The sequence below is a fragment of the Alligator mississippiensis genome, chromosome 3, assembly GCF_030867095.1.
Source record: "Alligator mississippiensis isolate rAllMis1 chromosome 3, rAllMis1, whole genome shotgun sequence".
NCBI lineage: Eukaryota > Metazoa > Chordata > Crocodylia > Alligatoridae > Alligator > Alligator mississippiensis.
This window is the reverse complement of record NC_081826.1, coordinates 244,419,438-244,447,297: the sequence shown is the minus strand read 5'-3', so window position 1 is coordinate 244,447,297 and position 27,860 is coordinate 244,419,438. Positions and strand designations below refer to the sequence as shown.

General features: G+C 40.7%; 1 long non-coding RNA gene across 1 annotated transcript; it reads left to right on the top strand.

The window, feature by feature from the left end:
- Positions 1–464: 464 nt before the first annotated feature.
- LOC109282147 (uncharacterized) lies at positions 465–27,161 on the top strand. The gene is made up of 2 exons (XR_002089033.2): positions 465–709; positions 25,709–27,161. It is a non-coding gene; the product is annotated as an uncharacterized LOC109282147 (long non-coding RNA).
- Positions 27,162–27,860: the final 699 nt, after the last annotated feature.

The following is a 27,860-nucleotide window of genomic DNA, read 5'->3' as shown; positions in this document are numbered from 1 at the left end:
GTCTGAGCGAGACTATGGAGTGATTCCCCCCCTCCAAGACCCCAATAAACATGCAGAGTTAGTACCTTTCCCAAAATGTGAAAGTTGTGCGTCCTGTAACACAAAGTCTATTTTTCTGCTATTTGTTTGCAACAATAAAACGAGAGGCTTTTCTAATTGTAAGGATAATTTCAGACTGATAAAATAAAAATCTCTCTCTGTAGTGTTTCCTCATATGTTCAAAACCTACACGAACCTATATCACTCGCTATTTATCTTCATGATAGGGGAATGTTTCATCAAAGTTAAACTGGCTGTGGTAGATTCTAACAAAGTAGGTTTTTCTCCCCATAAGACTGTTAAATCTATAATGTAAAGACAAACTTGAGATATGTTTTCATAGGCTTTTAGTGTCTATAGATATTGAAATTCTCACCTATGCTTTGGAAAACATTTTGCAAAAACTGAATAAGTGATAATTCGGAGCAAAAGCATGCAGTTCAAAAGCTAAAGCTCCCATTGGAGAACAGAAAATTTAATGAGCTTTTAATGGAATGCAATGCTCAGAGTAGTAAATTATTTGTTAGTTGACGATGCAATCAGCATGCTGATTAAGGTTGCTTGGTTTTTTACTAAACATTAACTGAATGAAAACGGTTAGTCCTTGTTGTTCTGCTTGGGGGGCTTTCGTGAAGCAAATGGACTTTCAGAACAGAGATTGTCAATAAAGGTGAGTGCACTCCAGGTGTCATTTGAATATGGTGATAAAATACTTCTGATAAATATTTAAAAGCATTTTAAATCCACAATATTCGTCTAGTGTATTGTGAACTCCGTTTAAAGAAACAGTGGGCCTAGAAAGGCCTTACAACAGTCCCTGTTTCTCTCTAGATAGATAGACTTTATTTCTCTCTTTCTTTTAATTATACCCTCAAAATTCACGTTTTGGACATTAAATACGTGAAAGTGATAGTATTTGGAGAGTAAACCTGCAACAGCAAATACAAATTACTCGATAATAAAGAATGAATGGCAATTGCTTGGCTAAGTAACTAGTCTAATTAAGCAATTTTAAATCTTTGCTTGACATGAATTGTATATGCTTAAAAATAAACATATTTAAAAAAATAAAAGATATATTTTTCTAAAGACAAATCCGTCTCTCTTTTTATATTGGAATTTCTTTTTTATGTCAATGAAGTGTAGGTGGGGACGGGACGACAGTGCCATTAACACCACAATGGGGAGGCTGTTTATTGTTCTTTTATGTCTGTTGACTGTAAATATTTAGTCCATTGAATCCTTAGACAAGTCTTGGTTTGCACAGATCAATTCGTGTATTGAGTGTGCATGCTTCTGTTTTTAAAACAATGTTTCGCGTTTGGGTTGTCTGTCTGCTTTGGTCTATAGATTTATGGGAAACAGAATGGGGAATTTAAAAAAAATGAAGAATTATAGGCTAGGGGCTTTGCATGTTGTTAACGAGTACAAACTTCTTCTTCTATAAATCCCAATTAGTTTAATCATCGCTTTATTCACTGACAATGATCAGGTACCTTTAAAATCCGATAAATAACTATCTATGTGTTTTAACTATTCCTGTTTATGACCCAAGAGGTTAAAAGCCTTTGACTGGCATTTGACTTCTGACCTCATATAAATGTTATCTTATCAGTTCCTGCTTGTTAACTTGTATTGAGTGCTTGTCCCTGATGGCTTTTAGATAAAGGGGTTTTTATTATATTTCCTATTGGAACTGAACCACTTGCTTTGTTCTTCGTCTGTAGTCTCTGCCCACATAGTAACCTTGTAACCTAACAATTTTGCTGAATGGGCTAAAACCCAAACTATTTACAGTTTATATCCAGTCTTCTTTTATCTTAGCTTACTGGTTAAATTTGACGTTATCGTAATGTGACGTTTGTTTTGTTTTTAAATAATAGTCTTAAACTCATTATTATAAGTCAAATGATGAATATTGCATATATTGCCTTTAAAATAGTAATTTAAAATAACTGGATGTCTGGCCACAGTGAAATGAGTTAATCAGATCACGTATGAAAATAGTACGTATCCAAGTCTCCAAAGTTTCTCTAATGAAAGTCATCAGAATTATTTTTTTCCATTCCAGTAACATTATTATTAGCACTCTATTTTCTTATCTATTAAAAGAAAGTAACGGTGCAATGTTGCTCATATCTCCCCTTACTCGGCCCTGCCTATTAAAACCATGATCTCTTTTATTTTGCCTGTTTTCCCACATTTTATTACGTTTGTCACACACACACGCACATAAACTTGTAGGTGTAAGTTTGATGACTAATATGTTTACAGTACAATATGTTTATATTTATAGATCCTAAATGTATTTAATAAATTTGATTATTGCTTGCAGACGTTTTGGGGGGGGGGTTGGGGGAGGGGAGGCGGATGTAGTACCTGTTTCTGATTTACAAAATAATAATGTATTTGTAAAGAACATCTTACATTAATTTTGCTGTAGAAATTGGGCTATAATCATAGGGAAAGAATGAAAAGGCAGCCATCTTGTGGGTGTCATCTTGCACTTTTTATCCTTGGTTCTTTTCCATTCAGCCTTCCTTTTGTTGTGATATTGCCTTTCACCTTAATTAGCCCCGAAGATAGTGCTTGATATGTTAAAAAATGTATGTGTATATATATATTCCATCATTTTATATACTAGAGAAAAGTTGCTTTCCTCTGGCACTTCAAGCAATCACTGTCTAGTGGTTACAAGCAGACTACATCTGCCTTTTATATTTACTCATGCATATGAATGAAACATAATTTTTGCATTGTATGGATCTCGGTTAAAATGTATTTACAAAAAGCAAATATGTAAGCAAAATATTATTCTCGTGAATCGGATTAATTTGTCTGCAAGCTAATATGCAGATACACCATCCAAGAATGACAAAATAGGAAGTCTGCTTCTCTCATTTCCAGATTAACTTTGTGCTGTCTGAGTTTATGAAACCTCTCGGTGGATTTATTTGCTTATTGTTTTAATTGTTTCTGCGACCAGCGTAGAAGACTGATGAGCATGCGTGCTACCCAAGTGGACTTTATTTACATCATATTTTAGTAAAACGTATACTTAGTTAAAATTATAAAGTTAGGAATTACACGATTACCGTTCTAATTTTGGACAGAGATGAAAGATGTCAGCTGCAAAAGGAAAAAACTATCCTGAAAGAATATTGCTCTTAATGATCTAGGGCTATCTTCTGCCTGCACAAAAACATTCTGCATTCACTGGTATTTGTTTTGTTAAAAACAGAAGCCAAAATTAAACATCAGAGGTATACCAGCAAATATTTGAGAACCCCTGAGTGAAGATATTTGATCACTGGAATAAAAGCAATCACTCTTATAGTCATTAATATGCATGCTGTTTGATGCATTAGAAATAGCCATAGAGCTTATTGATCATGCCATTATTGGCAACTTGCAAAAATGGTTTCTAAGAGCAGGTCGAAAAGAGCGTGTGTGTGTTTTTCCCCTCCTCAATACAAAAAAAAAAAAAAAAAGGAATTGGAGATTAACGTTCAATTCTTCCTAAAAATAGAGGCTTGAAATGCAAAAAAACAAAATAGCAGCTCTAATTTGTGTTTGTTCAGATCTTTGCAAATGCAAAGCGCTGTGAAAGTGCTAAGTATTATTAATAACTTCGAAGACATTGATAATTCGTGCCTTTTGTGTTTTCAGACCCACTCTCTCTCTCGCACCCAAACAGGTCTACTTTTCACCTTTGGGAGAATGTGAACCAAACTTTTTTGTTTCTTTTATTTCGGGCTAATTTTTTTGAAAGACGGTCAATCTATTTCCAAGAAGGGGGGATGACTCAGGATTTGGAGGGACACAGTTATCACATTTTTACAAAGAAGCCATTCCCCACTATGTATTAATAGTGTCATGGACACGGGGGATTTTTGCCCACTCCCGAGTCCTGGCGTGGCAGCCCCTTCCTCAAGTCAAACTGGGTGCAGACACAGTTTCCACGTTGCTATTTTCTCTGAGGCTGTCTGGCAACTCCGAAGTCCCGCTCTTCCAGCCCTCTCCTGACCAAACTGAGTGTGTGGATCTAGCCAAAAGTCTTTCAGGACTATACTTTACTGTGCTCCCTTCCGTCCCCTAACATGGGCCGAATATAAAAAGCAAAATCTCTCGTCTCTTTTGTCCGCAAACACTGAACTTATTGTCGTGTTGGAGACTGTTGTGCTGTGTTCTTGTAAACGTGTCAAACTTTGCACTACCTTTATAGGCTCGCTTTCTCTTCGTCCACAATAGTACGGATTCATGTGGCCAGCTTTTCCCTGAATATGCACAGATCACCCCTTTCTAATGGATTAACGTCCCCGTGTAAAGATAATTAACTCATTCTGCTCCTTTTTCTGTTGTGAGCACGGAGGGGCTATAGAGCGATGTGCCTGTTTTCTATCAAGCTGCTTCTGTTCCCACCCCAAACCTCAGGTCCTCTGAACTAGTAAAGCTCAGATCCCTTCCCTCATTGCCCCCCATCATCCAAACTCCGATTCATCTCAGGTAATGCACCTCCCCCCCAACTTGCACTGCAGGGGAACTAGCCACAGGTTGTTTTGCAAGAGGATTGGGTTTAACATGGGAAAGCTAGAACTTGCCCTTTGGTATGAAGTGCCCTAAATCAGCCCGGATTTTTCTGGGTGAAAGAGGGGAAGGTAACTTCAGCGTCTGGTGAGACACGTAAATCTTGTCCTGGGCTTTGTTGAGAGCAGGGGTGAGGGGTTGAAGGCTAGGGTTTCAGTATCTCCCAGTCTGCAGCATATTATTAATGCCCTGGCCCCCCTGCAGTGGGTGCTAAGTTGTGGAGCAGAGTTGCGACCACCCTTCCCAAAGGCCGCGCAGCTCAGGAAGAAGTCAAGCACGAGAAAGTCCTGATTTTCATTTAATAGTCCAAACCAAGATGCATTTGGCCTGGTATGATAGGACAGCTCCCTTGAAAAGATTATTCGAACTACAAAGGCATTCATTTAGGGCTCGCACTGTTGCAAAAGGGCCTGCTAGAAATTAGCAGCCTGTCCTGGTATTTGGAGAGCAAGAGTGACAACTTATTGGAAGTTCTCAAGGAATCATTTATATTTCACACTCCACTAGGCAGCTGATTTGAGATTGTCTGTTAGCATAACAAAGGCTCTGAGCCTGTGAACTTCAGAAACCTTTCGACCTCTTAGCTGCTGGCATGAATAGCCCCCAGCCCTGCCTATAGAGATCTCCCAAAGCTCCCCTGTTCGTGGCTAAATTGTTAATCAGGGTAATTTAATATAGTTTTCAATATGCCTCATCTCTTATTGGGCAAGGTATTCACACGTCTCCCCCCTCCCGAAAAAAAAGTTCTCTTTTATTCTAGTGTGAGAGGGGCAGCTGCAGACACAACCCACCCCCACTCTCCTCCAGCCCCCCCGGACCCGCGGAGTACAACAGCAGCAAGCACAGTGGAGATCAGAAAGGGAAACTCGCACACAGCAGCAATCCCTTTCCCTGGACTCCAACCTGAACCTGGGATCCCAGACTGCTGAGCCCTCACCTCACCCCCCAGACCAAACACAATTCCCGGGCCCAGCTCCATCAACCCAAATAGGGGGCTGCCACACCTCCGTCTGCCCCCCCACCCTCCCCAGCTAAACCCATCGCAGACCCACTTTGGATCCATTCAAAGGCACATTAGTCATCTGCAAAGAGTCCTGCCGCAAATATATTCATTTCAATCCAGTTAAAAACCGAGAAGCCCTTGCAGGACGTTATTTAATCGTATGGAAAACACGTCTAAAATTGCGATTTTTTTATTGTCAATACTGATTGATCTCAAAGGAGACTAGGAACTGCCTTTCCTTCAGTTTCCACCACTGCAGCTCTGCAAGTGGGAAAAAAAATCCAGCTACAGGAATCTCTGCACTCAGCCACATTAGTCTTTTATTGCAAATCATGCTTCTGTTTCACATAAAGCCAAATTAGAAGAGCAGTTTCAGAGAAGCATCTTGAAACTGCTATTTGCATTTCCTCATCCCTCCCCCCTCCAAATCTACGCAGTCTAGTCCATTTGGAAGCCATGGATTAAAGATTTCAAAATTAAAATCTACACTTGATTTTTGTCCTTTCAGATATCTCCCTTTAGTCTGTAGTTCTGTATGTATAACATTTGCTCTGCCTTTGGATTGTGTGAGTTGGGGATCAATGAATTTCTTGGTATCCCCTGAGCAAATACTTCTCTCCTTACACCCCAGCACTATTATATTGGTTTTCTTCTCAGATTTTGAGTCTAGGTGTACAAAAGTTGCTGAACCCAAAGTTTCCATAACTAAAACCTTCAGAAGGAGAGGCACTGATTATTTTGGATGCCCACACTTTTAGCTATAGACAGTCCCCAGATTGATATCTGCTATTTATTAGAGTGCCTAAAAGATAAGGGGACAGTGCTAGATTATTGCTAGATTACTGCATCAATGAAAAGAGCATGGGATAAATAATAACTACCGGGTCTTGCTCATATTTAAATCAATAGGAATTGTGCCATTGACTTGAATTGCAGCATGCTTGGGCCCAAAATATGTGATACCAATGGTAACTCTTGTTTTTTAGTGTCACACAGACTGTTTAGACTGTTATTCTGGATACTATTTAAGTGCCTAAATCATGCCCCAGTCATATTAAATATCTAATAAATAATGGTGGTTCTGCCAAAAGTAAAAATAAAATACCTAGTTGCAAAAGTAATATGTGGAAATCTAAGAGCTTTTCTGTATTTCCTTTTGCTAAAGAATAGGGATTTTTGTTTCTTTGCTTTCATTTTTAAATATTTTATAGCCATTTATAGCAAAATGAACGGACTTCCTCTTCATTTGAAATTTCTTCTAGTTAAGCTCTGAATATGTGCATGGTTTCCTAACTATAATATTATTGTTTTCCTGCTTTTTATAAAATATATGCACAAGTGTTTCTAATCAACATCTGTTAACTCTATTCCTATGAAATGTCTCGAACAGTTAAAATATCTAAATAAATAAGATTTTGCTTCTAGAAATTCAGGGGGAGACCTTATTTCTTTTAACTCTGAAATGGTGAAATGACATCATTTACATTTTTTTCATGCTTTTGCTTGTTACCACTTTGCTTTTTTCATTAGATTTTTTCCTTCATTAGAATTTATGATCCATAGCCATCATTACACTTTCACATCTCTGAGTTTCTGTTAAATTTTCTTTGAGAGGTTAATAAACACAAAGGAGGAGAAGATGCCGTTGCTATATGCCCATGCAAAGGTACTCTGTATTTTCAGAGTCTTTTTATTCCAAATTTATTTCCAATTTCTTAACTAAAATCATTATGATATGCTTGGAAATAAAATTCCTTTTTTGAGTTAAGGAATGGTGTATGTTTCCTTCCAGAAACTGAAAGGGCTGTATTGCTGTATGTTAGGATCTATTTGCTTTTGGTTGTTATTTCAAAGCTGCTTCCATACAGAGATACAGTTTGGGCCTGCTGTATTTGAAAAAAAGGATGTATATTTGGGATGGTGTTTGACAGGGGGAATGAACGCAGACACCAGAACAATTATATTACAATCCCACTGGGAATGCCAGCACCAAATTTAGCCAGACTGATGGGGCACTGTCTAGACGGTCCCTTTTGTGTATCAGCTGTTTTTTCCTTGCTTTATTGTCCTGCCTGAATGTATGAGTTGAACCTGCATATGGATCCCAAACATAACTGTTCCTGCAACCATACTTGCTATAAAACCTCTATCAGTATCAGGGTAATAATCATATTCTACATATTAAAAAATATATATATTTGATGCAAAAGCATAATTATTTTATACATAAATGCACACACATTTTATAATAAAAAATTCAGTAGTTCAGTAGAATAATGAGCTGAGATCATAAGGCTTGATGCATAAGAAAGTTTGGCTATTTTTCTGATGTTTTGTGTGTGTGTACATTTTCTTTAGGAAAAAATGTAGGCTAGAGTAGAAATGTTGCTCTCTTCTCATATGCTCCACCTCTTCCGAAAAGAAGATAGGAAATAAATAAAACAAGCAGGTTTTGTGAAGAGGCAATTAGGAACTATCGTACATGTAAATTACAACCTTTCATTTTTGAAAAGGGCAAAGGATAAAAAGAAGGAATATTTATTAAATGTTTACACTGTAATTAGCAGCATAGACTGCTCAGTTTTTCACTTACTAAACCTAATACAGATCTGAAATTAGGTCTGTTTTAAAGACCCCTAGGACTGAGGACCACTGTTTCTTTCTTTTTTTTTCTTTCCTTTTTTTCCTTTAGTAAAAGAATCAGAAAGGGGAATATATGGAGGGAAATGGCTACAAAACCAAATCAGATAAGATGATATGTATCATGCCACCAAATGCTAAAGTTATGGCTAGAAACACCCACTAAAAAGATTTTTTTTCTCTAATTTTTTTTAAGCTTTCAATATACTATGCTGAGGCAATTATGAGTCAGAATGCTGTAATGCAGCAGCTGGAAAAAATTGTACAAGGGTGAAATGCACAATGAACTTTCCAAGCTCATGGTAAAGATGGTTCCTTAGCATTGATACTCACTGAAAGTAGGTATCACTCACTGAAAGTGAGGCTAAATGCTTGTCATGCAGACCAGCATTGTCTCTTTGTGCCCCTTCCAACTGTGTGTTGCCATCAGTTGTCTGTAAACTCTTTGGGGCAGGGGCTTCTTTTAATCCTGTTTGCCTAGCACAATGGTTCCCAACCCAGGGCGACAGGTCCTTGCCATTAGAAGATATTAATGACAGTAATCATATTTTTGCATATAGCAAGTCAATAGAAGAATTAACTTTTTGCTGATTTTGTGTACCAGGCTACTTTGTCAGGAAAGTGTGCAGGAGAGTTGGGCTTTGATCTAGCTCCTCCCACCTTTAGACCATCCCCTATTGACTTTGCAGATCCTTGGCAAATATCGTATATTAGAACATGTTTGTGCTCTAAATTGTCACTGTAGCAGAGGAATTAGACTATGGATCCAGATATCAGTCATTAGCTAGCCTTTGCAACATGCGGACCAGAGGAATGCTTGATTTTCTTTTTTCTCATTACCCAACTCTTACATACATACATGCTGCATATGTGTCTTGAACATATTCCTTTGATGTCATGGCACAAAGAGAAACCAAAGAGTAGAAATTCTTGATGAGAGCAGTAGCAGTAGCATTACAGCATGTTTCTCACTTCATGTGCTTGCAGAAGTCCCTTCATGCTATACCCTTACTGAGGCTTTGCATAGTTTTAGACGTTGTGTCAGAATTACAACGAAGCAGAATGAGGGATATGTGCACAGAAATTACTACTACATCTTACATAAGTAGAGTGTGAAGCGGACTGTAGAGTTTAATCTTCAATGCTGAGCACTCCTATTTTAAAATAAGAACTAATTTGAAATGAACTCTGGTTAATTCTTAGCCAACCACAATCCACCACCACCTCCCCGCTACTCCAAACAAACATGACAATAGTTCTACTTGCTGCAGTGAAGCAAACTCACTCATCTACTTTACTCTTATCCCCTAAATTAAAGGAGGAGTCTCTAGTAAACTGCAGCTAAGGTTAGTAATAGAGAAGGAAACTCCTCAGTACACAAAAACTTGCATTTTAGCTGTGTACAACTATTCTTCATCTGTGGATAAATAAAGGACTCCATGTTTCTAAGCCAGTCCTTCCTCCTTCTTCAGGGTCTAGCATAAAATCCATTAATAACTGTGTATTTTGGCATGTCAGGCAAGTTAAATGGTTGTAGAATTATGATAGTGATTATAAGACTTGGTGGCCAAAAATAATAATAAAAAAGGATGTGGCATACTTTACAATGGCCAAGATCTGTCACTTGGGGTGTCATTAGGCAGCTCTGGGTACTACTGCCATGGGGCCAATTTGGCTCTGAAGAGAGATCTCAAAGAAAAGCTGTGCAGAATAATGGGTAAATCCTACTCCATAACCATTAGGGAAGTCCAGGTTACCTATACAGCTATCTAACACCATGTAGATATTGGAAGAGTATCCATTGTCCATGGATAGCAATCAACTTCTCTCACACAAAAGAAAAGACATTTGTTCATCTGTCAGACAGTGAGCTCTTTGAAGTTAACTATTGAGCATGTATACTGATGCATGGCCTGGCACAGCCAGTGGTGATTTAGAGCTGTGCCATTGGGAAAAGTGGGGAAACTAGCAGACTTTTCTAATTGTCTTATCAGTTGTACACTTTATATGTTGTTCGTCCTTCATGAGTGAAGATGACCACATCCAGTGGGGATGGGGAGAAGAAAGTAAAGAAATGGGAAAGAAACAGGGAGGGAGGGAGGGAGGGAGGGAGAAAAGGGAAAAGGAGACAAAAGGAAAAAGGAGAAGAGAGAGGAAAAAGAAGGAGGAGAGTGGAGGCTAGGTTGTGTGGGTACATAGGTGACTTATAAACCCAATCTTAGCCTTGAACAATCTGCTGCAGCAGGGGCAGGAAAGCGATGAGGACTGGGTATGAAAGGCTATCATTTTCCTGACCACACGTTTCCTCATTGCTTCTGCCATGCGTTGCTGTTCAAAGGCCAGTGCTCCATTCTGGATTGATGACCTCCAGGATGGAAGGTCGCGAGTGATTTGTTCTCATGACTCCAGGTGGATGCTGAAGCTCTTTAGGGACACATTTAGGGTGTCCTTGTACTGCTTCTTTGGTGCACCATGAGAGTGTACTCCATTTAACAGTTAATCGTAGAAAATTTTCTTTGACAGGGAAGTGTCAGGCATTCTTGAAAGGTGGCCGGCCCATCTTAGCTGCTCCAGTTTCAGTAGAGTGTGAATCCTGGGGAGAGCTACTGATGGGGAGAGCTCTTCCCACACTTTATATGAATGCAACTGTAACTTGCTAGCAAATCCTACTGGGTCCTGATTCATGTCCAGTACCTGTTAGAATAGTAAGCTGGTGTGGTTTCTAATGCAATGTAATGCATTATGATATCACTGGAAGGCTGTGTGCATACAGGAAGAGAGTTGGTGGCTTGAAAACTGCAGGGTACTTCCATTGCACCAGTTGTGTGTAAGTTATGTCTACCAGGCTAGTGTGGGTAGGCATAGTAAGCATGTGATGATCTAGTTAGTCAATGAGCTAGCCAGACAAACACATATTAGAAAGCTGGAAGTTAGGTCATGTCCTATTCTCTGTTGTCACTTGCTTTTGTGGAACACTTGCTATGTGTGGATGCTGAGATAGCTGCGTAAACTTGAATGCGGTGGCTTTGTTCTTCACTCATTCTAACTGATTTGCTACAAGGAATATTGCTGTTTACAGGTAAAGGTCCCCATTGCTATATAATCAGGTCTCCAATTGAGACAATAATGATAAAAGACAATAATGATAAAAAATATAACAGAGATTCCAAGTTCTCAGATATTGTGGTGACGAGCATAATATAAATGCCTTGATAAACTATATTGTTTTAATAAAATGCTCAGAAGCCTAGAAAATCAATCTGAGTTGAGGACTGGATATAATATGCACCCTTTTTATATTGTGATTCTTTAATATGACAACACTGAAGTTATGAGACTAGGCATAATATGGCCACTCTCTCCATCTTTGTTTTTTCCTTACCAGTCAGATAAGTAGTCATCTTCTCTTCTTCTTTGCTTTCTTTTTTCTTTTTTTTAAAGGAATCCTTTTAAAGCAATGCATCTAATAGTGTTTATTGAGGTGGATCCCTAGTCTGTCATAATTCTCTTTTCCAATAGTCCTGTTTGCTTTAAGTTAGAATAAAACTATTTAAATCAGTTTCTTATAATCTTGAGTTATTTATAGATAAAATGATTTACATGTTTGTGAGCTATCTGCTGTAGGCACAGTATTACTGCAGGTTTTTCTTCGGGGATTACAACACCATTTAAGTTTATATTCTTGTTTTCCTCAGCATGTTGTGATCTCCTAAAGGAAATAACTTATTTTCTTTATCTCTTTCTTTTCCCTTAAGATAAAATGCCCACTTTGGGGTACATTTATATAAGACAGTAATGTAGTTTATCAATGAGCTGGGATTGGAGTTTGCATTTGGAGAGTATGTGTCCAACCCCCCCCCCCCACTCCTTAAAAACAAACAAAACATAAACCAACCAAACAAAAATCTTTTCATGCTGAAAGAAATCCATGAGACTGTATTCATCTATCATTTTCATACTTTAGCTCAGAATCTATTCTCCTTTCAACAAAAGTGGAGTTAGTTCAACTCTACTTGAAGTTTGTAGAAAACTATAGAGCAGGAGTTGGCAACATTTTTGGGTAGAGTGCCAAAAACACCCACAACCTTGACTTGTAAGATGTTGGTGTGCCAGGGCTGGATGGAGGGAGAGCCACTAGGGCCCCAATCCTTGTTTTGGCAGCATGGCCCTGGCTGCTTCTCCACCATCTGGCACATGTGCCAAGCAGAAAGCCTTTACATGCCATGCTCTGGCATCCATGCTGGGGATTGCCTACCCCTGCTATAGAGGTATGGAAGAGATCAAATCAGATGCATATATCTATAGTACAAGTTAGCATACAAAGACAAACAAACTAAGTGAAACAACTGCCACACCAGCCACTCCAACTAGGAGATTATCAGGTCCAAATTAGGCCCTCATCACAGTGAAATTAGGGATTTCCACATAATAGGTGCCCACGTACACAAGATCAGACTTGAAGCATCTCTTTCATAATCAGGACTTGTGCCTAACTATCATGTCAATTTGTAAATATATTCAGCCTAAGAACTTAGAATGCTTATTAGAAAATAGGCTTTGAAAAGTTCTTCAGTGAAAAAATAAAAGGATATGATGATGACTCCAGGCAGTAATAAGCTTGTGAGAAGCAGGCTGGTTCATTACTGGGCAAAAGAAATAAAAACCCCTGTGTGACTGCCAGCTTGGATGGGGACTCCATACAGAGCCTCCACATTACAAGTGAGGGAAGTAAGATTGGAATGGAGCTGACCCAGGAGACAGCTGGCTTGGAGCTGGTTGAAGACAGAAGACCTTTTGCTTTACAAACTGTGGGGACACAACTTACATCTGGATCAGGGAGCAAACTGTGCTGGGAAGAAACCCAGCCATGGCCAAGAGGTGCAACCACCTGGAGCAGCCTGCAAACAACAGGCCTGTGTGAAACGGTCTGAACAAGAGAGATAAAAGGATTGCACCCTGGCTTGGAGTGAGTAACCCTGGAACTAGGCTGGAGGAACTCAGCTGTTACTGGGTAGGATCCACCTACCCTGAGGGGGTTGAGTCAGGAACTGTTGGTCTAACTTTTGTTTGTAACTTACTGCCTATAATAATTGTAACATTTATTTCTGATAGCTGTAGTAAAGCAATACTTTGTTATTCATTAGACTGCAAGTGTTTATGGTAACCTACCCAGGGCTGGAGCCTGAAGAGCCTTGTTCTTAAGAGAGTTTATAGTGCTTATTGCCAAACCTGTGATACACCCAGCATGGTAACAGTCACCTAGGGAATGGTCTGTCATAGCAGCTCTCTACAATGGAGATGGTTACAGTATCTGTTTACTGGCTTGATTCTCATTAACACATTGCTGGGACAGTGGGGGTCTAATTTCTTTCCACTATAGAGTTCTTATACAGCCAGAGTGATATACTGTAGAAAGACTTTTGTGGTAATCTGGCCCTATATGGTAATATTTTGTGGTAATCTGGCCCTTTTTATATGTGTATATATATATATATATACAGAGCTATATTATATAAGGCTAGATATACCTATCCCTATATAATCTTAATAATATATGGCTGTATATACATATAAAGGCTTTTGTGAGAATCTGACTATGTATACGTATACATATATGTGTGTGTGTGTGTATGTGTGTGTGTGTGTGTAGGGCCAGATTCTCACAAACGCATATATAAGTATATAGGAATAGATATATCTAGCCATATATTACTGGGTATAATTTCTTCCCATTATAGTCCTGTTATATAGCCAGAATGATATAGAAAAGGTTTTTGTGGGAATCTGGCCCTATAGCTATCTATCTATCTAGCTATAGATGTGTGTATGTATATATCTATATCTATATAGATATAGGTATATATAGATGTGTTTGTGTGTATAGGGTGAGAGTCTCACAAAAGCTAGATATACCTATCCCTGTATAATCTTAATATTGGTTCTAAATATTCAGCATTGATTCTTAAAATGTGCAGATGCATAGCAATGAGGCAGGAAATATTGCTCATACTTCTTAACTGCCAATTCTTGAGGGATCAAGGCACAACCTTATTTTATTTTCAGCAGAACTTAAATGGTGCTTCAGAACTTTAATAGTATTTTAATAGAAAGAAGGCAGGGTAGGGCAAGGCTGAGCCTGCATGTGCGCGCACACACACACACACACACATGCACACACACACTCCCTTACTGTGCTCAGCAGTCATTAAAATAAGCAATAGCAGATCTTAAAGAAACCACTGCAGATGCAGACACGTTTGCACTCCTAGAAAGTCATATGACTATGCATTTCCTTTAAGTCTACCCTGTAGTATTTTCTAAGGCCAAGTCCACACTACGAAAGTTGTATCAGAATAGCTGTGTGCTCACACACCCACTAACTATCATAGTTATGGTAGCAAAACCCCTAGTGGGTGAAGCTACATCAAGGGCTTTTGTTCTAAACTTGTTGTACAGGGAGGTAGTATTTAAAGAGTTTTTCTATTGCCGTGTGTTGAGACTTTGCTGGCACAGCTATGCTGGCATAATGATGGTGAAAGGGATTCTTCCAGTGTAGACAAGCTCTAAAATCCCCTACAAGTCTTAGTTACCTAGGGCAGGGTGCTCTGTACATTTATGTTTGGAAGTCTGTCTCAGCCAAACTGTTTAGAGCTGACAGGTTCAAATTGGAAAAATATTATCAAATGAATATTGTCTGCTTTTTTCATATTTTTTGCAATTATGACAAAAATATGAGGTTTTTAAGTTACTAATATAACTGTATTATTAAGGACATTTTTTAAGCACATTTTATAAAAGCTCCTGAAATCTGAAAATGGAGACTACACAATATCAAGGATATTGTATACCTTTTTTTAAATTAAAGAAAGGGTTTCCCCTGTGTCTTCTGTCCAAACCCTATTGCTATTTTGCAATGTCTGTTAATAGACTGTTACTCTATTTCCTAGAGGTGCATTTATTTTCTTGGGTGTTTACACATGTGTTTATTTAGGTTCCCTTTAGTTGTCTGGGAATATAATTTTTCATTGTAGTAGTAATAATTATATCTGTATTGAGGGACTTGTGATGTGGTATGGTACTATATGAAGGGCCTTTTGGTTCAGACTAATATTATGCTTTTATTTTCCTAAATTACAAAAGTCAATTGGATGACAAAATAGGCAGAGCATTTTTTAAACTTTTGAAGATAATTGTAGCAGATTTTTTTCTGATGTAAGATAATTGTCAGGGTTATTTATGATTCAAATTTATGTTATTACACTCTCAATATTATAGTTGGAGCAACTTGAAAATTTTGGGAGAAAATAATTACCAAGCATAAAGATTTTGTTAGGAGCACAATTTGTAGCTGTCCTGAAAAGTGTTAAAAGAAAGTAATTTTTCTAGTGTTAAATTCTTAGCTGGAAAATTAATTCAGTTATAAATGCAAAGTGTAAAATAAATGTCTGTTACTCCATCTTGAATGCTTCTATGCTGTTTTTTGCTTTTTGTTTTCTTTTTAACACACAAGCATCTTCAGTGTCCAAGCAAGAAGGGAAAATACATTTCTTCTATTACCATTCTTCTATTACTAGGAAGATAAACTGCAAATAACAATTAGTGGAGCAACCTGTGTGGGACTTAAATGGAGAAGCACAAATTGCAGGAGTAAAGGAGAAAATAGTTTGGAGGAAGCACCAGGAAGTCCATTTGTCAGCAGTGGTTTGAATGCAAGCTGCAGTTGCAGCATTTCTATAAATAGTTCTCTTCATAAAGAGCCAGTTTAATTTTAGAAATGTAGAGTCATTCATCCTTATGAAGGATGTCCTTCGACACTATGACGGGAATGAAGTTTTAAATGCTTTGGATATATGGTTGGGAAAGAAAGGGATTGACCAGAGAAGACAATCATTCAAGGATGCATGGGAGAAAGAAGAAGGGGAAAACAGAGAAGAGCATGAATAAAAGAACATAAAGGAATGGACAGAACTGCCAATCAATCAGGCGGCAAGATTAGCACTGAATAGACAATTGCAGGGAGATCTGGTTTGTGCCACCAAACCCTGAATGGAAAGCCATTGATGATGATGATGATGGAGGACTCTCATATGATTACCCAGCACAGAACATATGAAACATGTGCATCCAAATAACTGAATAAAAAATATACAATCAAAACCTATACTTAAAACAATGTAGTTATCAAAATATGAGGTTCTGGTTTGGACCAGCTTACTTGGCTAAAAAGAAACCTCAAGTTGGAGAAAAAGAACCTCAAGTTCAGGAAAGCAGTGACTAACTTAAAATATACAATGCAAGCTGTTCTACATGCATATCTGCACAATGGCTTTAGCATCTACTGGAAGACAATATGTTTTCAACTGTATTTAAGGTTTCATTTCAGGAAAGTTTCCCTGCTCGTGAAGGATATGTAAGAATGTGCTTGACTTTAAAAAGCATGTCTAAGTCCCTTTGAAACAGATGCTTACAGTAAAGTGTGTGACCTAAATGTTTAGGGCCTGACTGCATGTCTTCTACTTCTTGGGAGATAAGGGCTTTCATTGACTTGAGTGGGAGTTGGAAGGATGAGAGGGTTCTAAGTATCTATAGCTAGATGGGTAAAGAGAGCTAGGCATTGTTATACAGTGTTGCAAAGCCTAACTGGCACCTGCTTCTCAGACTGGAATCAACAGCCCGTACAGGCGCCGCCACATGGCGCTGCTGCGGACCACCGCCGGCTCTGCTGCTGCCGAGCGTTGCCAGCTCTAGCTGTTTGCCATCCCACCGCTCTGCTGGCTCCAGCTGCTCGCCACCCCCCCTCCCCAGACCCCGCACAGGCTGATATGCCCTGGGCCCAGCACACCCCTAGGGATGGCTCTGCTCTAGTCACTATTCCACTGTATAAAGTGTGATGGTACCACCTTCCCCTCTTGAATGAAATAAGTAGAGGCCACTGTGTTTTATGAGGAGGCCCAACCTATAGGTATGTTAGGTGTACTCAGAGCCTCAAGGATATAGGATGCCAATGACTGATTCATAGATTCATAGATTCATAGATGTTAGGGTCGGAAGGGACCTCAATAGATCATCGAGTCTGACCCCCTGCATAAGCAGGAAAGAGTGCTGGGTCTAGATGACCCCAGCTAGATACTCATCTAACCTCCTCTTGAAGACCCCCAGGGTAGGGGAGAGCACCACCTTCCTTGGGAGCCCGTTCCAGACCTTGGCCACTCGAACTGTGAAGAAGTTCTTCCTAATGTCCAGTCTAAATCTGCTCTCTGCTAGCTTGTGGCCATTGTTTCTTGTAACCCCCAGGGGCGCCTTGGTGAATAAATACCAATTCCCTTCTGTGCCCCCGTGATGAACTTATAGGCAGCCACAAGGTCGCCTCTCAACCTTGTCTTGCGGAGGCTGAAAAGGTCCAGTTTCTCTAGTCTCTCCTCGTAGGGCTTGGTCTGCAGGCCCTTGACCATACGAGTTGCCCTTCTCTGGACCCTCTCCAGGTTATCCGCATACTTCTTGAAGTGTGGCGCCCAGAATTGCACGCAGTACTCCAACTGCGGTCTGACCAGCGCCCTATAGAAGGGAAGTATCACCTCCCTGGACCTATTCGTCATGCATCTGCTGATGCACGATAAAGTGCCATTGGCTTTTCTGATGGCTTCGTCACACTGCCGGCTCATGTTCATCTTGGAGTCCACTAGGACTCCAAGATCCCTTTCCACCTCTGTGCCACCCAGCAGGTCATTCCCTAGGCTGTAGGTGTGCTGGACATTTTTCCTCCCTAGGTGCAGCACTTTGCATTTCTCCTTGTTGAACTGCATCCTGTTGTTTTCTGCCCACTTGTCCAACCTATCCAGGTCTGCTTGCAGCTGTTCCCTGCCCTCCGGCGTGTCCACTTCTCCCCATAGCTTTGTGTCATCTGCAAACTTGGACAGAGTACATTTGACTCCCTCGTCCAAGTCGCTGATGAAGACATTAAAGAGTATCGGTCCAAGGACCGAGCCCTGCGGGACCCCACTGCCCACACCCTTCCAGGTCGAGACCGACCCATCAACCACGACTCTTTGGGTGTGACCCTCTAGCCAATTCGCCACCCACTGGACTGTGCAGTCATCCACATCACAGCCTCTTAACTTGTTCACCAGTATAGGGTGGGATACCGTATCGAAGGCCTTCCTGAAGTCTAAGTATACGACATCCACCCCTCCTCCTGTGTCCAGGCGTTTCGTAACCTGGTCATAGAAAGAGACTAGATTGGTCAGGCACGATCTGCCTGCCACAAACCCGTGCTGGTTTCCCCTCAGCATAATTTGCCCTGCCGGGCTCTCACAAATGTGAGCCTTGATAATTTTTTCAAAGACTTTACCAAGGATGGAGGTCAGACTGACTGGCCTATAGTTGCCTGGGTCCTCCTTCCTCCCCTTTTTGAAAATGGGGACCACGTTAGCCCTTTTCCAGTCCTCCGGGACTTGCCCCGTGCGCCACGAGCGTTCGAATATTCCTGCCAGTGGCTCTGCAATGATGTCGGTCAGTGCCTTCAGCACCCTCGGATGGAGCCCATCCGGGCCTGCCGATTTAAAGGCATCCAGTTCTTCCAAATGACTCTGCACCACCTCAGGGTCTACGCATGGCAGTCTGGCGCCTTGCTGCTGCCTCTCTACAACCCCAGTGAGAGACTTGTCGTGCCCCTCGCTTAGGAACACTGAGGCAAAGAAATCGTTGAGGAGTTCAGCCTTGTCCCCCCTATCTGTCACCAATTTTTCTGCCCATTTAGCAGTGGTCCTATTCCTCCCTGGGCCTTCCTTTTACTCCTAATATATCTAAGAAACAATTTCTTGTTGTCTTTTACTTGGGTTGCCATCCTCAGCTCCATGGTAGCTTTGGCCCGCCTAACTGCCTCCCTACAAACACGAGCAGAGGAGGTATATTCATCTTTAGTGATCTCACCCTGTTTCCACTTTTTATGTGCTCCCCTTTTGGCCCTTAGGCTGCCCTGGATTTCTCTGGTCAGCCATGGAAGCCTCCTGGCCACTTTCCCTCTTTTGCCTCGCTCGGGGATCGTCTTGCTTTGTGCCCGAAGGATCGTTTTCTTTAGGCACAGCCACCCTTCTTGGGCTCCCATCCCTTCAAAACTCCTACTCTGCAGTGTGTCCTTGACTAATCGCCTGAGTGCATTGAGATCAGCTTTCCTAAAGTCTAGCACTTTCACCCTACTAGTTACCTTACCCACTCGCCGTCTTATGTTGAATTCTAATATAAGGTGATCACTGTCTCCCAAATGGCTACCGATCTGGAGGTCCCCTACCATGTCATCTCCTGTTGCCAATACCAGATCCAGTATGGCATTCCCCCTAGTGGGACCATGCACCTCCTGTGTCAGGTGGAGGTCCTGTATACAGGTTAGAAACCTGCGTGAGCGATGGGACCTTGCTGTCTGCGTCTCCCAGCAGATGTCTGGGTAGTTTAGGTCCCCCATGACTACCGCCTCTTTAGCTTTTATGGTCTCCGAGAGTTGCCTAAGGAGCCCCGCATCTATTTCTTCTGCTTGGTGTGGGGGTCTGTAGCAGACCCCTACCACCAAATCCCTTTCTCCTTGCCCCCCATGTAGCCTAACCCACAATCCTTCTACTTCCTCAACCTCAACCACCTGATGTGTGGTTCCTGAGGGGACTTAGGTATAAGATAGGGGCTAAGTTTTTTAGCATTGACAAGACAGAAATATTTCTTGGAAGAAGGAAAAGTATAGGTTGCCAGGGAACTTTATTGGTGGAAGATGTAGGTGCCTACATAATAAGTATAGGATCTGAGGGATATCCCCTATGGACTTAAGTACTAAATTCTGCCCAAGTCTCATTCAGACCCTCATCCTTTGGAGGATCTAGTTCTTGGCACTTTGCACCCAGGGGCCTTAGCATAATATGAAATAGGCTATAGAATAAAAATAATATATGTAGTACTTTCCATTTTCAGTGTTCAGAGGACTTTATAAAGAGAGGTGTAAATGTCATTAATCCCATTTTACCTATGGGAAAACTGAAATCCAGACTGAAGCAAGGCAGCAGGCCGTGACAAAGTTGGGAATAAATGAGGTCCTCCTAATCTTAGACAATTGTGAAAGAAATTTATTTTTTGCTTGGAAGCTTCAGCATGTTTTCAGAGAAGTTGTTTAGAACGTTTATGCATGTTCCTATACCTAATATGTAAAACACATTAAATGCATATGTGAACTTGATAGACGTGACAATCTATCATGCCTCTGTGATCACTTGGTCTCAATGCTGCCTAGTTATCTTCTGGGACTTATTCTAAAATTACAAACAGGCACTTTTTTTCTTTTTTTCCCTTAAATTAACCTGTCAAAAAATGCTCCCCGTTCCTTTCCCCAGATGCATGTCCACTCACCAGATCATACCTACTCAGAGCCTAAGAATCAGGGAATTCATCTGTGGTCAGTAACCTTTATTTATACACAAAAAATATATAATTACTTTACTTTCATATCTGATACAATAGAGTTCAGCTGGGATTTTATGCCATTGGACATGGGAGAAACCTAAAAGTAGAAAGGTATGCTTCTACTCTTGAAAAATCCTGTGGTAAGATTTTTTAGTCATCACATTTTTGGATTCAAAAAGGTGTCTCTGTTGATTTTTACAGCCTGCCTGGGCTCCTTCTGAATCTGCTAAAGCTGGGCAGGTAGTTTTTTAGGGAACTTGGGTTTAAAAGTGTAGGTATACAAAAAGATCCCAATAAAAAATAATGTAATGCTTTCTAAAATATTCCAAGGATAGATTTTCTATAACCACATATTGCATATGATATGGCATAGTGTACAGATTTTGCCATCACTTATTTTCAGAGACCTGCATTAGTAATTGTTCATTGCTTTTGTATAATACAGCCATCCCAAATGTATGTGGATGAAATATTTATGTGAGATTATATAATATATCCTCAGCATATTTATATCTCAGAAATGTTGTGAGGTCCTCCTGTCACTTATTTTATTTAATAATTTTTACTAATAAAAATTAAAAGAATAAAAAGATACTGCCTCTTGTCCTTTATCTTCCTCCCAATCCCTTCTCATTCTCTGCTGCTTCTTGCTGCCTCTTGTTGTCTTGCAGTTCCTTTCCATTTCTTCTTCCAGCTCCCTTTGTCTATCTCTACTTTAAGTTCCCTTTAATCTTTCCTCCTTTCTAACAGTCGGTATCTCAGTAAACGGTTAGATCACGTTCCTAGAACTGTTCCCACTAGGTTACAGTTCAAGGACAGTGAAGCTCGCCCAGCTACTGCCTGCACCAAATCTACTCTGCAGATAGAGGACTTTAGTCTCCAGACATCAGTCCACTTCCTTTTAAGATCATGAAAATCACGCTTTAAAAACAATCTTTAAAAAAGAGCATTGAGAGACCCAAGGACACATGAATTAAAAATTCAAGGCCATACAATAGAAAAAGCACATGACGGCAAGTAAAGGCAAAAATATTACAGATGGTTGCTAAAAAGACTCATTAAGTTGTTTGACACAAAAGCAAAGTTGGCCAAAGTGAGAGACAACTTAGCTTCTTTCCCTTTGAAGGAGGGAATTTTGCCTTTCCATAAACATTTGTGTATTCTGGTTACTAAGTTACTGTTACAGGTTAGTAGATTTTTGAGACTAGAAAAAAACAGTATAATGTTCCAGTCTTATCTCCTGAATAGAATTCCTGAATAAGAATTTCTCTAGTGATTTCTATAGTGAAAAATATTATTCTTTCCTAATAGTTGAGCGAGCAGAATCAAGCCCAATAACTTGTGGATGACTTGGAGCATCTTTTTCGAAAGCAATATTACAACGGGATATTTCTATAAAAATAATGTGTTGGGGTGTCCACACTGGTTCAATCAGCTGGCACTTCAGTTATGAGATTGTATTGAGATCAAACATAGTATTTCTGAACTTCTATGAGTCTTTAAAAGTTGCTTACCAGCCCTTTGAAGTAGTTCATTGTCCCTTGTTCTCATTATGCAAAGCACTTAAGCATACATTTAGAATTAAACCCATTCTTTCTTGAACTAAGGATTAAATGGGATGGAGGGAGTATCTAATTTTTTAGACGCTTCAGTCATTATCTTTCCTTTCTTTGTTTTGTGGGAGGACACTCAGCCTCATGGCTCATCTTGGAAATACCAAAGATAGGTAGTAGCTAATATGTGAAGGGTGAAATCTTCCTTAAAGCAGTTGTGCGATGTGAAAACCTGATAGAAAGAAGGGACCAATATACTATCTTACTTCTGATTCTCCAGACCAGAAGTAAGAACCCCATTAAATCAAGAGAACCTCCTGTACCTGGAAGACTGGCATTTACAGGTTGAGGATGTTCAACAGCAGTAGGAAAATTCGTTATTAAATGAATGATAAATCCCAAGTTTTAAGGAAACTTGAGGCTTAGATTTAGTCAAGGTTCTAAGGTAATAATGGGCGCATCTACACATGTGTTTAGTTCAGCCTAGATTTACTGTGCAGTAAGCTACTGCACAGTAAGTGTTTTTGGGTAGGTGTCTACACATGCAGAGATCAGGGTGTAGATTTGCTTTTAGTTCACTGCAGACCTGCAATGCAACCCTGTGGCCACTGGTGGGAGCTCCAGGCTCCCCTTGGGTGCTAGCCCAGAGGCTGGCAGGGAGCACCTGGGGGGCTGCCTGCTGCTGGGGTAGGGAGAATGTCCCCCTGCCCCTGTAGCCAGGAGCTCCTGGTCCTGGCTCCCTGAAAAGGGGCACAGAGCTTGGAAAGAGCTTCAGGGGTGAGGCAAGTCCCACCCCCTACCCCGATCCACTGGTGAGGCATCTAGCAGCTGGCACCTGCCCCACCTCTGCAGCTCTTTCTAAGCCCCATGACTTGAAAACCCAGTCGGGGAACAGGGCTGGGACCTGCCCCTGACCATGATAGTTCCCAGTCACCCCCAGGCTGAGTGGGGAAGGCTGAATGTACAGCCCGGAGCTGGCTGGGGACTGCCTGAAACAGGACAATCCTCAGCCACCTCAAGGCTTAATGTGCTTCCCCGCATAGTCTGGGGCTGGCTGGGAACTGTCCTGGTCAGGGGCAGGTCCCAGCCAGCTCCAGGCTGGACGGGAAACTGTCTCCATGCAGGGAGCTCCCAGCCCCTGCTCTGTGATTGAGTGTGGGTTGGGGAGCTTGTTCCCTACCCAGCTTCATGCTTGTGGAGCTGAGAGGGGAACAAACTACCCAGGCTGTTCCCATCTCTTCCCCAGCAGCCCAGCTCCATGCTTGTGGAGTTGAGTGGGGAAAAAACTTCCTGGCCCCCGCCAGGAGAGAGCTCCCAGCACCTGCAGAGCCACTGCTGGGAGATGCTTATTTCCAGGTCTTGGCCCCGTGTAGGGTGGTCATCACAGAGGACATCCCGATTTTCTGCTTCTCTGTCCTCTATTGATACGAAACTCAATGCCTTTATGTCCTCTATTTTTTCTTGTCAAGAAAGAACATTTTTCTCTTTCTCTATCCCAGCTTCAAGAGAAAAATAGAGGGCATAAAGGCATCAGGTTTCATATCAATAGAGGACAGAGGACAACCGGACTGTCCTCTGTGATGGCCACCTAGCCCTGTGGTCATGGGTAAGATGCTTATCTCCCAACAGTGTCTCTGGGAGAATGCTTATCTCCCAGCCTGAGTCCCATAGTCACAGGGCTCAGGCTGGAAGATAAGCATCTCCGAGCAGCAGCCCCATGATGGCAGAGGTGCTGCTGCAAGATAAGGGTATCCCAGCCTGAGCCTTGTGACCACAGGGTTTAGACTGGGAGATAAGCATCTCCCAGCCCCCCATTCCCTGATCGTCATGGTGGATGGGGGGGCTGGGAGATAAGGATCTCCTAGCCTCTGCTCTGTGATCACAATCTGCAATGCCTTGGAGCTCGCTGCTCTTGAGACAGGAGGACATAATCCATACCCAGGCTCCTGTGGCGGAGCCCACCCCAGCAGCAGGCAGCTCCTGGGGGCAGGTAGCTATCCCCTGCCCCCTGGTGGAAGGCTGACCAGGATCAGATATGGCTCCTGGCCAGATGTCTCTGCAAGTGCTATGGTGCTCTTACTAATGCCAGGTAAATTTACTACTTGCATTTGCAGGTAGCAAATTTACTCGGGATTAGGGAGATTTATTGTGAAGTAAGCATGTGCACGTGTAGATCCATGTGCTTACTTCACAGTAAACTATGCTAATTCACCGTTAAGTGTTTCATGTAGATGCACCCAGTATATCTTGAACTTGTAGTTCCTGGAATCAAACTCCCAATTTTGGGAAGGGTCACACAGAAATGGAATAAATAAATAAATGCGATGAGAACTGTAATAAAATCAGAGTTATTAACATCATAGTTGATCCTGTGTGGAGTCCCTATGAATTTAATCTGCTCTAATACCCTCATTTCCACTAAATTGTAATCAATTTGGTTCCACCCCATTAAGTATGCAGAGCCTGTAGGGAGGGGGAGGAGTTAAGTGTAAAAATTTAAATAAATTCAAACATTTCCCCAATTTATTTTGTTTTACATTAATAATTTTATACCTTGTCATGGCTGTTGCACTGTGGTCAGCTACACCTTTACTGTTGGGGAATCCAGGAGCTGTTTTAAAGGTTCACCCAGGTGCTTAGTCCTTGGAATCACACACAGCTTGTGTATTTTTCCTGTGGAACTACTTCTTTGTGGGTGAAAAGACAGTACAGTAGAAGTACAGTCAATCAGCCCCAGCATGCAAGGAAGAAAGTCAATGACACTGAAGCTTCTCTGACATTTTGTGTCCGCTCTTGAGGTGTTATGTTAATATAAAACATAGGTGTCAAATAGGCATCTTGCCATATCTGAGAGATATTCTTTGCCACTCTTCAGAAACATTTTAGCCATTCTCTGGAAGGGGATTGTATGGGATGGAAAATTAAGAATGGTTGTCCCTGCCACTTCTGAATTCCCACAAATGAAAATTAGTATAATGCTTTGTGTGCTGATGTGGATAAATGTGCATCTCTTATTGTGAATAAGTGTGTTTCAATATAGACATGTAATGGATGTCTAGCTGTCTGTAACTCAGTCTCAGTGTCTTTCTATTTCTCTCTTTCTCTGCTGGAGTGTAATTTCACATCTCTATTTATACTATTATAGTCTCAATTTTATGTCTGTTTTCTAAAAGCAGTTGAATTAGAGTATTTGACATTTCTTCGTGCTAACATGCTCTCATACAGAAAGACTCCTGTATTGGAGGGAATATTAATATTTCTATGAAGCACAAGGATGGAATGGGTCTGACAAAAAGGCAAATAGTAAATAACAAAATAGCATTTCATTAGGTAAACTTGAATTCTGGGTTTGGTGCTGAAAGTACCTGATGTGTAAATGGGCATCATAAGTATGAATAATGGTAATTTAATTGTGCCATTATTATTGTTTGTTTATGTATTTCCATAGGTCACCTGGTGCTTTACACAACATGTAGGAAGATATTAATGTCTGAAGAGCTTGTGGGCTTCAGTGGACTTACTCTAGATTTACGCTGATTTGTCTGAGCACATGTGCATCTACAGAATTCAATTTGAAGTCCTCTACAGAAAAAAACAGACCTTTAAGAGGGTTCCAGAATCACCCGAGGAGGAGAAACTCAGCAGGACCAGATACTTCTAATAGAAACAAGTAGCATGGAGAATGGACACATTATTCAAACATGTGACTGCATGAACTATAACAGTTACCTTTGCCTCCACCCCCCAAACTGTATTGTTGGCTGTACTCCTATGGTGCATCTTTTTCCCAATTAGTTTGGGGTAGGGGCCATATCTACTCTACTTCTACTCTGTATGTGTGTCTGCATGCATGCGCACATGCATGCATAGCATCCAAGATAAAAAAGCACCAATCCTGTACTATATATTTATACTGTACTGTAACTAGGGGTCTAATTAAATTGCAGGGAAACTTGCCAATTTTCATGGGTTGATCATGGAGTAAATTCTGATTCTGCAGTCATTTTGCGGCAGCCCTGCCCCTCAGCACTGATTGGCGAAAAGATCCCCGGAGAGAAGAAGAGGGTCTGGAGGGCAGCTGCCATTTTGATTGCTGGCTGCCCTTCAAGTGCCCTTCACTTTGGCACTGATTGGGGGACAGGCCTCTGTGGGGGCAGGAGGGACAACGGGGCAGGTGCCATCCTGTCTGCTACCCTGTGCTGCCCCGCCAGCTGGTGCTTTCCCCTCCTGGCAGCAAGGACCACTGGTTTCCACTAGGCAGCCAGCATTTTATTTTTATTAAGGGGTTTTTTGTTGTTGATTTGGCAGATTTCACGAACAGTCCTGGATTTTGCAGTTTCCATGAAATCCGCAAAACCGCAAATTAAGTAGGCCTCTAATAATGATATGTTGTTGCAAGTAACTGAGAGTGGTATCATTATATCATACCACAATGTTCTAATATGTGAAAAGCTGGATTAACTAGAGCATAAGGGAGACCAAATCATAATGTAATGCTTTAAAAGTTCATTCTGGATTCTGGTTGGGGTTGCTCAATGGGAACTGAGTGCAGTTATGATGTAAGCAGTGTGCATAGAAAGAAATGCAGCTGCTAGCCAGGGAGGAGGGATACTTTGTTTTGGTACTGTTTTAATTAAGTATTGAATTATTTTGGAAAAATAATTTGTAGCTGGACTAATTTGTTTTACTTTTCCTCTTACGTTCCTGGAGAACAATGGTAACCTGACTGAAATGAAGCCTTTGGGCAGGTTTCACAATAAGAGATCTAGGTTAAGTTAAAAAATGGAAATGAGTTGACTTTTAGTTGTTTCAATAGTTTTTTTCTGTAGCAAGGGTGGAATTAGTTTGAATTTGTCATTGCTTTGGCAGGGAAAATAAACATTAAATGGAAGCAAAGTCAATCATTTTCCAACATTTGCATTTTTACCATTGAGTGTGTTTACCTGAATTATCATCTTGTAGCAGACATCTCTGCCTTGCTTTGATCTTGCACTACCAAAGGTATTTTACATGAAGCAGTCATTAAAAAACCTCACACAATTATGACAATTTCTGAAAAGCTCATCAAGTAATATAAGGTGCAGGGACTTTTCATTTTAATTTTAATGTACTGTAGTGTAGAATTAAAAAATAATGAAGTGTTTTAAAGAATCCTTAGATTTTTACTTCCTCCTAGTATAGCAGCAGGAGATGTGTGCTTAATGTGAAAGATGATGGTAAAATGGACCAGATTTCCTATCTAGTTGGAAGATTTATTGGATGAATAAGGTACCAAGTGGCAAACCAATTGTACAATTGAGTTAATAGGGATAAAACATTTGGAGAGACTTGTGAGCCGTGATTATGAGTGCTTGTGTAAATATCATTTAGTTCATCATTGTGCCTTCAAATTATGATTATGCACAGTTCCACAGCACCACCCTTGCTTCCTTGTTTGAAATTACTGAACTAGCCTCTTCATTTATGTGTGCTGAGGTCCCGTGTTCTCAGAATATGAGGGGAAACAGTGGTCTCTTATTACCTGAAACACCAATGGGACATAGAAAAAAAGTCCCATTAATTTCCGATTAGTTTTGTGAACAAAAAGTTTACAATTAAGT